Source organism: Leopardus geoffroyi, chromosome B3 (genome assembly GCF_018350155.1).
Source record: "Leopardus geoffroyi isolate Oge1 chromosome B3, O.geoffroyi_Oge1_pat1.0, whole genome shotgun sequence".
NCBI lineage: Eukaryota > Metazoa > Chordata > Mammalia > Carnivora > Felidae > Leopardus > Leopardus geoffroyi.
In genome coordinates this window covers 138017637-138026564 of record NC_059337.1, presented here as the reverse complement: position 1 = coordinate 138026564, position 8928 = coordinate 138017637, and positions in this window count along the sequence as shown.

The window sequence follows — 8928 nt, the reverse complement described above, 5'->3', positions numbered from 1 at the left end:
CATTTGGGGAAGGGAAATCTGGAGGACGGATTGAATTTGCTGGGAAGCAGTATGGCATGTTGAGGACAAGTTGTCAGAGAAGAGAAAATGCCATAGAGACGCTGCAGACAAGCTTTGCTGACTTTAGAATTTGCCGTAACCAACCACCCAGTGTGAATTGGGTTCCCATCTGTCAATGCACCTGGGAATGGTACACGTTGGCTTTGGAGGAACATAGCCCAGCAATAAAAGCCTAGTGACACAGGCTTGAAGTCAGTCAGTCTTGAATTTAAATCTCAGATCCGGGGCGCCTGGGTGGCTCAGTTGGTTGGGTGTCTGACTTCGGCTCAGGTCATGACCTGGTGGTCCTTGAGTGCGAGCCCCGCATCGGGCTCTGTGCCGGACAGCTCAGAGCCTGGAAGCGACTTTGGATTCTGTGTCTCCCTCTCTCTCTGCCCCTCCCCTGCTCACGCTCGCTCTCTCTCTCTCTCAAAAATAAATAAACATTAAATAAATAAATGAATAAATAAATAAATAAATAAATAAATAAATAAAAATTTAAAAAATCCCAAATTCACTCCTAACTGGTATGTGACCGGGTCCCTTCTCTACTCAGTCTTGTACTGATAATCTGTGTCCCTTGTCTCTCTGAGTCTTAATTCCTTTCTTTGTCAAATTGAGATGATAGTAACACCCACTCTTGAAGCAGCACTAAAGATGAAATGAATCAATGTGGGTAAGGTATTCAGCATAATGCTTGGGGCGTAGCAACCACTCAGTTTCATCAGTCGATATCAGTAGTGGAATGTTTGTCCACCTGTCCTTCTCTGAAAACCTCCTACCCCACTGTAGTAGGCTGAATAAAGATGGCCCCCGAAGATATCCGTATCCTGATCCTTGGAACCTCTGAATGTTACCTTGGGTGGCAAAAGGGACTTTGCAGGTGAGATTAAGGGAAGGATCCTGAGATGGAAGAATTATCCTGGGTCATCTAGGTAGATGCTAAGGGTACTTACAAGAGTCCTCATGAGAGGGAGGTAGGCAGAGATCTGACTACAGAAGCGTAGAAAGCTGATTTAATGTTGGAAGCCGAAGGTCGTGCTTTGAAGATAGAGGAAGAGACCTCAAGCCAAAGAACACAGGCAGCCACCAGAAGCGGAAAAAGGCGAGGAAATGGATTCTCCCCTCCCAGCCTCCAGAAGGAACCAGCCTGCCAATACCTTGGCTTCAAGCCCAATGGGATAGACTTTAGACTTCTGAACTCCAGAATTGTAACAGAATACAGTAAAAAAAAATTTTTATGTTTGTTTGTTTACTTATTTAGACAGAAAGAGAGACAGAGTGTGAGCTGGGGAGGGAAGACAGAATCAGAAGCAGGCTCCAGGCTCTGAGTTGTCAGGGCAGAGCCCCATGCGGGGTTCGAACCCACAAACCTCGAGATCATGACATGAGCAGAAGTTGGACTCTTAACCCACTGAGCCACCCAGGTGCCCCATAACAGAATACATTTCTGTTGTTTGAAACCACTGAGTTTGTGGTAATTTATTACAGAAACAACAGGAAAGTAAGACACCCACCCATAGGGGGAGCCTCTCCATAGTCATATTTCTTTCTTTCTTTTTTTTTTATTGAGGTGTAATTGACACATAGCGTTACATTAGGTTCAAGGATATAACATAATGATTTGATACTCATATATTACAAAATGATCGCCACAATAGATTGTCCCCTTCCATCACCGTCCATAGGTACAGAAGCCTTTTTCTCGTAATGAGAACTTGTAAGATCTATTCTCTCAGCAACTGTCAAAAATGGAATAGCGTTATTATTAACTATAGTCACCACGCTGTACGTTACATCCCCATGACTTATTTCAACAGCCTTGTTACTTTCCCTTGGCCTAAGAGTGGACACGTGACCTAAGCGGGGACAATTAGATTCTTCCTCCCAGGCATTTGGAATTTTGACCTAGGCATGTGGGTGTTGAAACACATCCATGGCAGAATGCCAGAGCCATGGTTCATGACCTTCTGTTGCTGGGTTTCTCACACCAGTCATGCTTCCTGCCTGCCCCTTAGATTAGTCAGCTCTCCCTCAGATATAACAGGGATCTACTGTGAGATTTAACGGTATCCTTTCAACAAAATCCCTTTGTCAATCAAGGTAGCTAGCCTTAAATGTCGGTTGACGGTCACCCCAAGAAACCGATCAATACAGACAAGCTGTAATGAACAATCATCGGAGAAAACCGCTTGTCTGCAACAAGCCGCCGGACTACGGCCTGGCTAACAGCCCCAAGTCAGGCTTCTGTGGCTTTAAAGCAGTTACAGTCTCTGAGAAGCTCCACAGCACAGTTGAACAGGGAGCAGACGAAACACCAGGGCTGCTGAGAAAACGGTTCTTTCTCCCTGGCCCGGCACAGTCAAAGGTGAGGCAGCTCATTTTGACGGGGAACCTTAAGGAAATGTCATTCTTTTTTTTTTTAAGGCTTATTTATTTTTTAGAGAGAGAGCATGAGCGAGGGAGGGAGAGAGAGAGAGGATCCGAAGCAGGCTCTGAGCTGTCAACACAGAGCCCAAAGCAGGGCTCGATCTCACGAACCATGAGATCGTGACCTGAGCTGAAGTCGGACGCTCAACCGACCAAGCCACCCAGGCGCCCCAGGAAATGTCATTCTGAGGAGATCTGCGTGTTCTTGACACACGACTGGATTTTCCCTAAGAGACTGTAGCTGAGAGCGGGTAGGGGTGGGGGCGGGGGAGGAACTGAAGAAATGTTCCCACCGCCCGGTCGCCAAACTGCCGGGGAGAATACGAAAGATGCATAGTTCAATCTAAAAGAACTCACGTGTACTCAGGCATGTGGTGAAGCTCTGCGAAGTTTGTTGTTCACTTTCAGAGAGAACACTGCAGCCAAACCCGGGGCCTCACGAGACGCCACCCCGGAAGAGCGCACAGAAGCACGGGAGTGAGTTGGCTTCTGTCACTAGCCTCCTGTATATCCTCTGCTGACCATTCAAGAGCCAGTTCGGTGACAGCGACTTCCAAAGAACAGCTGTCTTTTCCCTAAGGCTTCATTCATCCAGCAGGCTTTTATTGAACTACTGCTTTGTGCCTGGGACGGTACGAAGGACATGTGATCCAAAGAGGATCTGACATCTTTTCTGCTCCTGGTGCGGGCTGATCGCTGAAGTGGGAGACACAGGGAAAGGCTCTGCTTTGATATGAAGCATCTCAGAATCCTGCCAACGGGATTGTCGGCGTCTGGAGGGCACAGACCATATGCGATTCTCTCATTTCCCGGGGTGCCCAGCACAGGAGTATGAGGGTAGAGAACCCTCACACTCAAGGCGTACTCAAATACGTGCTGCTACTTTTATTGAGTTGATTTCGGCGATTCTTGCTATATATGTCTCTAATAGTCACGATGACCGCAACTCATGGAACGCCGATTAGGTGCTAATACATTATTCACTGAATTCTCTCAACCTCAAGCCGCGGGTACTCATATTATTTACACTTTATGGAGGACAGAAATGGCGCTCTGTAAGGTGGTCTTGTAAGAGACAGGGCTGGATTCCAGTCTCGACTGTCTGGAGACGGAGGCCGACCTCTCTCCTGCCGTACATGGTCCTGTGACCACATTTTATGGAAAATTTGCTAAGGATCGATGAAACTTCAAGCTTTCTATTTTTCATAATCATTTGACTTGCAAGGATGGAGATGCAATTCAAATGGTTTTAAAAATATTGGGGGCCGGGTGCCTGGCGGGGCTCAGTCGGTCGAGCGTCCGACTTCGGCTCAGGTCATGATCTCGCGGTTTGTGAGTTCCAGCCCCGCGTCGGGCTCTGGGCTGACAGCTCGGAGCCTGGAGCCTGCTTCGGATTCTGTGTCTCCCTCTCTCTCTCTCTGTCCCTTTCCTCTCACACTCTGTCTCTCTCTCCCAAAAATAAGTAAACATTAAAAACAAATTAAAAAAAAATTGGGCGCGAGACAGAATGAAGCTGACTTTAAGGCTATCTTACAACGTCTCTGTCTCTGTCTTTCTGTCTGTCTCTCCTTCCTCCTCCACACCCTGTCTCCATCTCTCATCTCAGTCTTTTCTATTTTTTGGTGTCCTTGGCTTCCCCTGAAATGGGCCCTCTCCGCACGAGGGGAGCACGGCTGCCAGGACCACACGCTTACGCCCACTGACCAGTGAGGCACCGGATTCCTCTTCACCAATTCCAGGCACAAAAATCTTAGGGAAGGTTTTGATTGGCCGGGAGGGGGTCATGCGGCCAGGAGAAAAGTGAATTGTTCCAGCCTTCACATGGCCAGCTTTGAGATTAGGGGCGGGGTCTGTGCCTGGCAGTCCATGGAATGACGCAGTCAGAGGTGGGATCGTGGGAAAGAGAATTTCTACTTAAGAAAACATGGGCTGCACCAGGACAGACAAAGCAATGTGTGTGCATTGCTGCCTAAGACATGGGCCGTTGCCTCCTGCGGTAGCTAATGTAGGTGTAACTTGCATTGAAACCGCGGAAGAAGGTACGTTTCGCTCAACTTTAAACAGAGGAGGGGACCTTCATACCAGTGGTGTGATAAGTCAGTGTGGGCTGCATAGGGAATCACGCAGTCTTGGGTTTTGTTCTCTCCCTCTCTCCCTCCCTGCTCCTCCTCTCTCCTTCTTCCTTTTTCCTTTTGCTCCGTGTACACCGTGGAGACACAGACATACGCACGGATGACACAGACAGCACCAGTTGTGTCCCCGAGAAGCTCTGCCTGGTGGGGCTCTGGCCTGGGCTTGGGGGCAGGGAGAAGAGAGAACACCACGTGGGCGGGGCCAGACTCAGAGGGGGCGTTGCTGTGAAAAAAACAAGGGTGGACGTTCACTCCAGTTGGGGGGCCGGAGTCAGGGGTGGTCACCTGAGGAGGTGGCATTTGACTAAAGTGTGAAGGACAGGGGGCATTTGCAGGCACGGAGCAGGGGAGGCTTTCCGGCCAGGAGCTGTAGAACAACGGTCACAAACGCCAAGTCAAAACGTAGGGACCCAAACACCCTGCCTCTGGAAAGGAGAGTGTTTTCATGGCGGCACCAGGAGGTCAGTGTCCCCAGAGCATACGGAGCAAGCCGGTCGGGGGAGCGTGACCTGAGGCCAGAAACCCCGGTAGATGCTGGGTTCCTGGGGGACTTGAGTCCCAGCTAAGAAGCCATGGAAGGTTTGGGGCACTGGAAAGATCCAAGCGAAGGGATTCACACCCAATAGCCTCTCTTTTTCCTCTGATTTATTAGGTAAGAGAGAAGGTCATTATTGGTCATTGCAGTGGCTCCCACCGGTATCCAGCTTGGGATGCCACTCCAGGGGTCACTTGCACCCATTCTGAGACCCCAGGGACGGCAGCAGCATTGTGGGGTGCTATGGGCTGTGTTGCGGCCCCACAGAATTCATACGTTCAAGCCCTAATCACCACCCTGAGAATGTGACTATAGGTGGAGACAGGGTCTTTACATTGCGATTAAGGTAAAAAGAGGTCAGATGGGTGCGCCCTGGTCCAGTCTGTCCTTGCAAGAAGAGGAAACGGGGCTGCCCCAAAAGACACCAGGGATACGAGCGTGAAAGCAAGTTTTCTGGGGGCCCTTTTACGAGGGCACGAATCCCAGGCCCTCGTAAATCATGGGGGCTCCACCTCATGACCTAATCACCTCCCACAGGCCCCACCTCCTCCACCGTCATCTTGGGGGTTAGGGTTTCCACATGTGAATTTGGGGGACACACATCTGCAGGACACAGCACACAGCTACATCTGCAGCGGCCTTGTTCCGATTGGCTTGGCTCGCATCACATGGGGAAGGTGTCAGAGAACTGCATGGAAGAAGCTCTGGGGGGTGAGAACTCAAAGGAAAGACTGATAAGTTTTGTTGGTCTAGAAAAACAGGGAGGTGAAGGGTAGTATAAAGAAGAAAGGAATGGTAAATCTACCTAAACTCAATATTAAAGTCGATAGTTCTGTTGAACTGCATTAAAAGAAAATCTGGGGAAACCTGATTTTATAATTCAGGTTTAAATGGCCTCCGTGCAAGTACTAATCCCCTGTGAATGTTGTTTACCAAGTAACAATTCAATACAAATTCAGAGTATACTATGTCTTTTTTCCCCCAACTAAAAAAAGCTAATGCCAAGATATGGGAAAATTGCTATAGTCCGATGTGAGGGAGGGGCAGGGAAAGTCAATCAAATACTGTGACCCCGATAAGGTTACCACAGGGCTATAATCTTTCTGTTGTTTTCTTTTCCCCTGTCAGAGTGAAAAGATACTGAAACTCTATAGGGGAGCTATTCAGGGCGCTGGGAAAAGTGGCAAGGACTTTGGGGTAACTTTCCCTGGTAAAATACTGAATTGTCTGAAGGTCAGGCTTCTTTCCTTCTAAATTGAACAAGCCTCAGGGATTCAGTACTGATGTGAGTGCAAAAGACAGAACTGAATCAAAAGTCATCCCCCAAAACCAAGAGGTGCCAAGATGCCAGGAGATGACTTCATTTTTACTCAAGTTTAAAGAGAGGCGTGGGGCGCCTGAGTGGTTCAGTCGGTTAAGCGTCCAAATTCAGCTCAGGTCACGATCTCGCAATCTGTGAGTTCGAGCCCCGCACCGGGCTCTGTGCTGACAGCTCAGAGCCTGGAGCCTGCTTTGGATTCTGTATCTCCCTCTCTCTGCCCTCCCCTGCTCACGCTTCTGTCTCTCTGTCTCGAAAGTAAATAAACATTAAACAAATTTTTTTTTAATAAAAGATTAAAAAAATAAAGAGAGGCGTAATATAATTACGATCTGGGACAGTGAAAAAGGTATTGAATGTGTCTGACTGGTGTATTTTTGTCTACATTTTATTCCAACTGAAAATGTTACTTGAATAGATTAAGGTTCACGTTTAGCTGTTTTATTTATTTTGTTGAAAACAAAGCAAAATAACCTCTCTTTTCCTCTCTCTCTGACCCTCCCCTGCTCATGCATCGCACACCCACTCTCAAAATAAATAAATAAATGTAAAAAAAAAAAAGCAACATAACAACAAAAGTTGAACCATGTGGTAAAGACCAATAATCTTTTTTTTTAAATAATTTTTTTAAGTTTATTTATTTTGAGAGATGGAGCATGTGAGCTTAAGTGGGGGAAGGAGTAGAGAGAGGGGTAGAGGGAGAAGCCCAAGCAGGCTCTGTGCTGTCAGCACGGAGGCCAACGTGGGGCTCGAACTCACCAACCGTGAGATCGTGACCTGAGCTGAGATCAAGTCAGACGCCGAGCGGACTGAGCCGCTCAGGTGCCCCAGGGCTGCTGATCTCGATCACAGGTCACATGGCAGAGCTCTGATGCCCAGCAGGGCTCTGTCGGACTTACACCTTCTGCTTCCCGGAAGACAGACTCTGGGTGACCTTGAAACCACCGCTATTCGAGGGGAGAGTAAAGCACGCACAGTTTCACCCTCCAAATATCCCTAATTCAGCTCCAGGTCTCTCCCATTAGGACCATCCTGGTCAAAGCCATCACTTCCTTACAGTTTCGCAAATGAATCCTTTGATTTTGCGCTTCTCCGTTGTCTACACTGGCTGGAGTTAACATGAAAAAATGTGTCTCTGGGGGCGCCTGGGTGGGGCCGTCAGTCAAGCATCCCACTTCGGCTCAGGTCATGATCTCACCGTTCCCAAGTTCGAGCCCCACATCGGGCTCTATGCCAACAGCTCAGAGCCTGGCGCCTGCTTCGGATTCTGTGTCTCCCTCTCTCTCTGCCCCTCCCCCTCTCAAGCTCTGTCTCTCTCTCTCGGTCTCTCAAAAATAAACATTAAAAAAAATTTTTAATGTATATCTGATGTCATCACCGTTGGCTGAAAAACCTTTCTATGGCTTCTCCATCGGTGAAATGAAACAGCAAGTCCTTAACATGATACACAAGTTCCTTTGTATTCTGGTCCACTGCTCCTGGTTCTCAGGCCTTTGGACTCTGGGAGTTTCACTGATGGCCCCCTGGTCAGGCCTTTGGACTTGGACTGAATTACAACCCCAGCTCTCCTGGTTCTCCAACTTGCAGATGGCAGACAGTGGGACTTTTTGGCCTCTATGACGGGGTCAGCCAATTCCTATCAAAAATCTCCTCGTCTATTTCTCTCTCTCTATATCCTATTGGTTCTGTTTCTCTGTAGAACCCTGACTAATACAGAAGTGTGAAGAACTCCCATAGTTCCTTTACCCTGAAACTCCATCCACTTTTCACCAATCATCCCGATGATATCTTTTAGGGCCAAAAGATCCAAACCAAGCAAGGATTACACATTGCACTTAGTCATCATATACCTTCAGTTTCCTTTGTTCTGGAAGTGTTTCTTAGTCCTTCTTCGATCTTCATGACCTTAAAATCTTTCAGTATTACAGGCCAGTCGTTTTGTAGGCTATCCCTCAACCTGGGTTTGTCTGGTGTTTCCTCATAAGATTCAAGGTGCTCAGGGGCGCCTGGGTGGCTCCGTCGGCGAAGCGTCCGACTTCGACTCAGGTCATGATCTCACAGCTCGTGGGTTCGAGTCCCACATCGGGCTCTGCGCTGACAGCGCAGAGCCTGGAGCCTGCTTCGGATTCTGTGTCTCCCTCTCTCTGCCCCTCCCTGGCACTCTCTCTCTCTCAAAAAATAACATTAAAAAAATTTTTTTTTAATGCATGTAATGCAGTGTGGGGTGGGGCCCACTTTCTGTCTTGGACTGCAGGTCCGGCTGTCGTGTCCCTGGCTGCTGGCCGAAGCAGACCTTGTCCGGTAGGGACCCTTGACACGGTCCACGCACAATAGCTGTGCTTGGCCTGTGCTGTGTCACAACGGCAGTTCGCGGGATAGCGTGAGGACATGCTGCTGCTTCTCTGCAGTGAAGTTTCCCCCAATAAAGCCCATATTATAGCTGCGCCGTGTAGCATGCTTGGCGTGTATCTGTG